Below are 7,858 nucleotides of genomic sequence, written 5' to 3' on the forward strand. Positions count from 1 at the left end.
TAACCAAACTGCACATACGCTAGTGTGTGTACCGACACTGCGCAGTATTTTACAAGCAGAATTAATGAAATGTTCAAATGTGTGTGAGTTCCTAAGGGACCAAACTGCTGAGGTCATCGGTCCCTAGACTTACACACTACTTAATCTAACTTATGCTAAGAGCAACACACACACCTATGCCCGCGGGAGGACTCGAACCTCCGGAGAAAGGACAGCGCAATCCATTACATGGCGCCTCGAACCACACGGCCACTCCTCGCGGCAGCGGACTTAAGTCGTGAGGCAATATTCGTAGAGATACTATGACGAGCGACGCGAACAAAATCGAAGGAAAACTCCTGGGTAAGTTTATTCGAGCATATGATAGCTAGGTTCGTTCCAGGAGCATCAAATGGAATGTTTATCACGGTAAGTCGATGAAGCATATTGCAAACGTTATATTTAACAAAATAAAATACAACATACTCTAACATAAGCGAAAATTTAAAAATGATCTCCCAGAGTTAACAATAGAACGGGAAATGAAGAAAAGAAGGTATTTATTAATTTCAGACAGGGAGAGCTGGAGTACACAAATCAACACTTGCGTATTCCAGTAGCGAGTGGATATGAATTAAAATTGTCCTGCGCGCAGGACATCACAGTTTTTCTGTCAGTGTTACGAGTGCCACATCAGGGCCTGCAGTCTCTCTCTTACATGTGACTAGACTGCCATAGTGAGTCAATATTGCAGTACGTATAGCACATGAGCAATAATTATGATAATGTACATACAGGGCTATTACAAATGATTGAAGCGATTTCATAAATTCACCGTAGCTCCATTTATTGACATATGGTCACGAAACACTACAGATACGTAGAAAAACTCATAAAGTTTTGTTCGGCTGAAGCCGCACTTCAGGTTTCTGCTGCCACAGCGCTCGAGAGTGCAGTGAGACAAAATGGCGACAGGAGCCGAGAAAGCGTATGTCGTGCTTGAAATGCACTCACATCAGTCACTCATAACAGTGCAACGACATTTCAGGACGAAGTTCAACAAAGATCCACCAACTGCTAACTCCATTCGGCGATGGTATGCGCAGTTTAAAGCTTCTGGATGCCTCTGTAAGGGGAAATCAACGGGTCGGCCCGCAGTGAGCGAAGAAACGGTTGAACGCGTGCGGGCAAGTTTCACGCGTAGCCCGCAGAAGTCGACGAATAAAGCAAGCAGGGAGCTAAACGTACCACAGCCGACGGTTTGGAAAATCTTACGGAAAAGGCTAAAGCAGAAGCCTTACCGTTTACAATTGCTACAAGCCTTGACACCCGATGACAAAGTCAAACGCTTTGAATTTTCGGCGCGGTTGCAACAGCTCATGGAAGAGGATGCGTTCAGTGCGAAACTTGTTTTCAGTGATGAAGCAACGTTTTTTCTTAATGGTGAAGTTTAAAGCTCCTCTACCAAGAAACGTGCCAGAACTGCGAGCTCGCATCAACGATGCTTTCGAACTCATTGATGGGGACATGCTGCGCCGAATGTGGGAGGAACTTGATTATCGGCTTTATGTCTGCCGAATCACTAAAGGGGCACATATCGAACATTTGTGAATGCCTAAAAAAAACTTTTTGAGTTTTTGAATGTGTGTGCAAAGCATTGTGAAAATATCTCAAATAATAAAGTTATTATAGAACTGTGAAATCGCTTCAATCATTTGTAATAACCCTGTATATACACTCACGTTCAGAACAAAGCAGAACACTTTGAACGACTAGAGATAGGACATTCATATACACAGGTTACCTGCATTAGTAAGTTCTACAGAAATGATTAGCATGTCAGACACCTCGGTTCAGCATGTGTTCTGTTGCCTAGTAAGCACAGGGTCTCTCACGAGCCCTGATAAATTGTTCCATGCGCGATGGCGTCGACGCGTATAAGGCACTAATGGGATCCTTTGGTATAGCCATCCATGGTGCATTCACCTGGTTCCAAAGTTCATCTGTGGTGGCTGCCATTTGGTCGCAGCGCTGCACCTGTCTTTTCACCAAATCCCACACATTTTCAATTGGCGACAACTCTGGTGATATGGCAGATCAAGGCAAAAGGCTGACGTCCTGTGACACCAAGAAGGCACATATTCGTGCGGCAACGTCTGGTTGTGCATTGTCTTGCTGAAAAATGTCGTCTGGGGTGTTGTGCAGAAATTGTATGGCTACAGGACGCAGCATGTCAGTCACGTAGGACACATTGATCAAAGGGCCTTGGACACGCGGTTGTACTCAATAGCACCCCACGCCGTAAGGCCTCGAGTTGTGCTGCATATCTTGTGCGAATGCAGTCACCTGAAGGCGCTCCCTCTGGTGAAAGAAAATGCGGCCTTCATTTTCAAGCAGACAGAACCTGGATTCGTACGAAAACACTATCTGATGCCATTCCTGTCCCCAGCGACGCTCCACGCACCATTACTTTCTAGCATGTTTCTGCACATTCCTCAAAGGTAGGCGAAAAAGTGGACGACGCTCACTTAACTCATGCCGTAATAAGCGGCAACGGACTGTCAATCCTGATAGTGTACGATGTGTTCCACTATTCCACTATTGCTCCAGCGCCGAGGAGTACGTGGATCTGTCCTGCAGTGCTATTAGGATGAGGTGTCGATCTTCTTTGGGGGTGGTCAGGGTGACGCGACCATGAACCATTCTACACACACCCGTCGCACTGGCGAAACACTTCGTCCCGCAGGAGGAGTTTCCCTGATGGGTACACTGCGTTCTCTCAAGCCAATAATGCTCCCTCTTTCAAACTTATTAATTTGACGGTACGGTTCGCGCAAACGTTTGTGAGGCATCCTAGACGTCTGCTCAAGTGACACTGATCCATTATCTTCGGTTCATAGCGGCGACGTGAGCTGCAGGCATATTTTAGCGGTAGGTGCTGTTACGTCGCAACCTTGAACCCACTGTCCGACATGTTTGAAATGCAATGCGTTTCTGCAGAACTTACTACTATATATCTCCTGCAGATATGAACGTCCTATCTCTAGTCGTTCAAGGTGCTCTGTTTTTTTTCTGAACATAACGCTACGGTGATCAACAGGCCTATCCCTTGGTACATTCGTCCTTATCCTTCACGGAACAGCCCAGGGGCAAATTCCTGTTACGTGCTACAATTTCGCTGTAAAATCAGCTGCAATATTTACATGTGTACTCCTATAAGACACAGTAAGGTGTGCGGAGGAACTATCCAACGCACTTGCGTCCCCCCCCCCCTATCACCTCCTCATTTGTTTTGAGAAAAAAATTGGGAACAAAATAAATACCTTGTGTTGGAAGCGAGTGAATAAGATACGTTAAGTTATGATTCCGAAAAAGAACTATTCCTATTTTAACATAACATTTCCAGATAAAACACAATTGTGAATTTCCCGTAGAACCCTACTCATTAAAACGTAATAATGCAGCTAAAATAGCAATTTGGAATAGTTTCACAAAAATATACAGTTCATAAATTTTGTGAAATTACGCACACAAAGTATTTTCGTGATATTAGTTAGCAGAAGTAAGTTTGTCAGTCTTCTTTTGCAGTAGATGACACAGCTTTGTATTTATTTCTCAAAATTTAGGCACTTTTAAATTAGTGTGTAATGCATATCCTTTCCCACAGAGCCACCCTCGTAAAGTCAGTGATGTCACACTGATCCAGGGCCACATGACTGTTAACTCTTGTCACATACTCGTTTATTACAGAGCTCCATGTTACACACTAGGCAAATATGCATTCTTGCTTGCCTTTCATTATCATACGTTAATTATTCACTTTGCTTCATGAAATTTTAATTACTACTGGGGCACTCTGTACATCAAATAAATTTCAGGAAGCTTTCATTAAAAATCTTTTAAAAATAACGTCATTGTCCTTGTAAAAGCACAAAACAAACCAGCTGCAAGTTCTGTCTCTTGGTTTAATATGGATAGGTTCAAATGGGTCTGAGCACTATGGGACTTAACTTCTGACGTCATCAGTCCCCTAGAACTTAGAACTACTTAAACCTAAGTAACCTAAGGACATCACACACATCCACGTCAAAGGCAGGATTCGAACCTGCGACCGTAGCGGTCACGCGGTTCCGGACTGTAGCGCCTAGAACCGCTCGGCCACTCCGGCCGGCCTAACATGGATACAAACAGATTTTCTGGTTGGTGATTAAACTAGTCCGTCATCACGAATCTATCATTTATTATTTAATGTCCTGATATCGATAACCTTCGTGTCCCTTTTTATACATTTTGTCCGTTCATTCTGCCATCGACAAATGATCACGTTCTTAAACAGAGCAAGAGCAGCTTGCTGAACGACATGACAGAACACAACAGTCTCCTCTGATACCCACCTCAGTCTTATAATCGGTGGCTACATTATTTCTTTCCTGTCAGTACCAGTCCAAAATACACTCCTGGAAATGGAAAAAAGACCACATTGACACCGGTGTGTCAGACCCACCATACTTGCTCCGGACACTGCGAGAGGGCTGTACAAGCAATGATCACACGCACGGCACAGCGGACACACCAGGAACCGCGGTGTTGGCCGTCGAATGGCGCTAGCTGCGCAGCATTTGTGCACCGCCGCCGTCAGTGTCAGCCAGTTTGCCGTGGCATACGGAGCTCCATCGCAGTCTTTAACACTGGTAGCATGCCGCGACAGCGTGGACGTGAACCGTATGTGCAGTTGACGGACTTTGAGGGAGGGCGTATAGTGGGCATGCGGAAGACCGGGTGGACGTACCGCCGAATTGCTCAACACGTGGGGCGTGAGATCTCCACAGTACATCGATGTTGTCGCCAGTGGTCGGCGGAAGGTGCACGTGCCCGTCGACCTGGGACCGGACCGCAGCGACGCACGGATGCACGCCAAGACCGTAGGATCCTACGCAGTGCCGTAGGGGACCGCACCGCCACTTCCCAGCAAATTAGGGACACTGTTGCTCCTGGGGTATCGGCGAGGACCATTCGCAACCGTCTCCATGAAGCTGGGCTACGGTCCCGCACACCGTTAGGCCGTCTTCCGCTCACGCCCCAAACATCGTGCAGCCCGCCTCCAGTGGTGTCGCGACAGGCGTGAATGGAGGGACGAATGGAGACGTGTCGTCTTCAGCGATGAGAGTCGCTTCTGCCTTGGTGCCAATGATGGTCGTATGCGTGTTTGGCGCCGTGCAGGTGAGCGCCACAATCAGGACTGCATACGACCGAGGCACACAGGGACAACACCCGGCATCATGGTGTGGGGAGCGATCTCCTACACTGGCCGTACACCACTGGTGATCGTCGAGGGGACACTGAATAGTGCACGGTACATCCAAACCGTCATCGAACCCATCGTTCTACCATTCCTAGACCGGCAAGGGAACTTGCTGTTCCAACAGGACAATGCACGTCCGCATGTATCCCGTGCCACCCAACGTGCTCTGGAAGGTGTAAGTCAACTACCTTGGCCAGCAAGATCTCCGGATCTGTCCCCAATTGAGCATGTTTGGGACTGGATGAAGCGTCGTCTCACGCGGTCTGCACGTCCAGCACGAACGCTGGTCCAACTGAGGCGCCAGGTGGAAATGGCATGGCAAGCCGTTCCACAGGACTACATCCAGCATCTCTACGATCGTCTCCATGGGAGAATAGCAGCCTGCATTGCTGCGAAAGGTGGATATACACTGTACTAGTGCCGACATTGTGCATGCTCTGTTGCCTGTGTCTATGTGCCTGTGGTTCTGTCAGTGTGATCATGTGATGTATCTGACCCCAGGAATGTGTCAATAAAGTTTCCCCTTCCTGGGACAATGAATTCACGGTGTTCTTATTTCAATTTCCAGGAGTGTAGCTGCGTAGTGAAATGTGTCCTCAGGCCCTCAGGTACATCCGGGCTATCAACTAGGGTCGGGGTAGACGCGTCCTTCCCTTGTGATTAAACTAGCCCGTCATCAGGAATCATTTATTGGTATTAATCGCATCCAAGTTTTCAGCAGGTGTGCTGCCTAGTACCTAGCCAGCGTTGCTTTTTGTCAAGAGGTGCAATGGTGGGTGGAACAGAACATGAACGCTTATGTCACATCTTTTGCTGATCTTACTGACCACCTCCCCCCATGAACCATGGGCCTTGCCGTTGGTGGGGAGGCTTGCGTGCCTCAGCGATACAGATGGCCGTACCGTAGGTGCAACCACAACGGAGGGGTATCTGTTGAGAGGCCAGACAAACGTGTGGTTCCTGAAGAGGGGCAGCAGCCTTTTCAGTAGTTGCAGGGGCAACAGTCTGGATGATTGACTGATCTGGCCTTGTAGCATTAACCAAAACGGCCTTGCTGTGCTGGTACTGCGAACGGATGAAAGCAAGGGGAAACTACAGCCGTAAATTTTCCCGAGGAAATGCAGCTTTACTGTATGATCAAATGATGATGGCGTCCTCTTGGGTAAAATATTCCGGAGGTAAAATAGTCCCTCATTCGGATCTCCGGGCGGGGACTACTCAAGAGGACGTCGTTATCAGGAGAAAGAAAACTGGCGTTCTACGGATCGGAGCGTGGAATGTCAGATCCCTTAATCGGGCGGGTAGGTTAGAAAATTTAAAAAGGAAAATGGATAGGTTAAAGTTAGATATAGTGGGAATTAGTGAAGTTCGGTGGCAGGGGGAACAAGACTTTTGGTCTGGTGATTACAGGGCTATAAATACAAAATCAAATAGGGGTAATGCAGGAGTAGGTTTAATAATGAGTAAAAAAATAGGAGTGCGGGATAGCTACTACAAACAGCATAGTGAACGCATTATTGTGGCCAAGATAGACACAAAGCCCATGCCTACTACAGTAGTACAAGTTTATATGCCAACTAGCTCTGCAGATGATGAAGAAATAGATGAAATGTATGACGAGATAAAAGAAATTATTCAGGTAGTGAAGGGAGACGAAAATTTAATAGTCATGGATGACTGTAATTCGTCAGTAGGAAAAGGGAGAGAAGGAAACATAGTAGGTGAATATGGATTGGGGGGAAGAAATGAAAGAGGAAGCCGCCTGGTAGAATTTTGCTCAGAGCATAACTTAATCATAGCTAACACTTGGTTCAAAAATCATAAAAGAAGGTTGTATACCTGGAAGAATCCTGGAGATACTAAAAGGTATCAGATAGATTATATAATGGTAAGACAGAGATTTAGGAACCAGGTTTTAAATCGTAAGACATTTCCAGGGGCAGATGTGGATTCTGACCACAATCTATTGGTTATGAACTGCAGATTGCAACTGAAGAAACTGCAAAAAGGTGGGAATTTAAGGAGATGGGACCTGGATAAACTGAAAGAACCAGAGGTTGTAGAGTGTTTCAGGGAGAGCATAAGGGAACAATTGACAGGAATGGGGGAAAGAAATACAGTAGAAGAAGAATGGGTAGCTCTGAGGGATGAAGTAGTGAAGGCAGCAGACGATCAAGTAGGTAAAAAGACGAGGGCTAATAGAAATCCTTGGGTAACAGAAGAAATATTGAAGTTAATTGATGAAAGGAGAAAATATAAAAATGCAGTAAATGAAGCAGGCAAAAAGGAATACAAACGTCTCAAAAATGAGATCGACAGGAAGTGCAAAATGGCTAAGCAGGGATGGCTAGAGGACAAATGTAAGGATGTAGAGGCTTGTCTCACTAGGGGTAAGATAGATACTGCCTACAGGAAAATTAAAGAGACCTTTGGAGAGAAGAGAACCACTTGTATGAATATCAAGAGCTCAGATGGCAACCCAGTTCTAAGCAAAGAAGGGAGGGCAGAAAGGTGGAAGGAGTATATAGAGGGTTTATACAAGGGCGATGTACTTGAGGACAATATTATGGAAATGGA

This window comes from Schistocerca americana, chromosome 3 (assembly GCF_021461395.2).
Source record: "Schistocerca americana isolate TAMUIC-IGC-003095 chromosome 3, iqSchAmer2.1, whole genome shotgun sequence".
Lineage (NCBI taxonomy): Eukaryota > Metazoa > Arthropoda > Insecta > Orthoptera > Acrididae > Schistocerca > Schistocerca americana.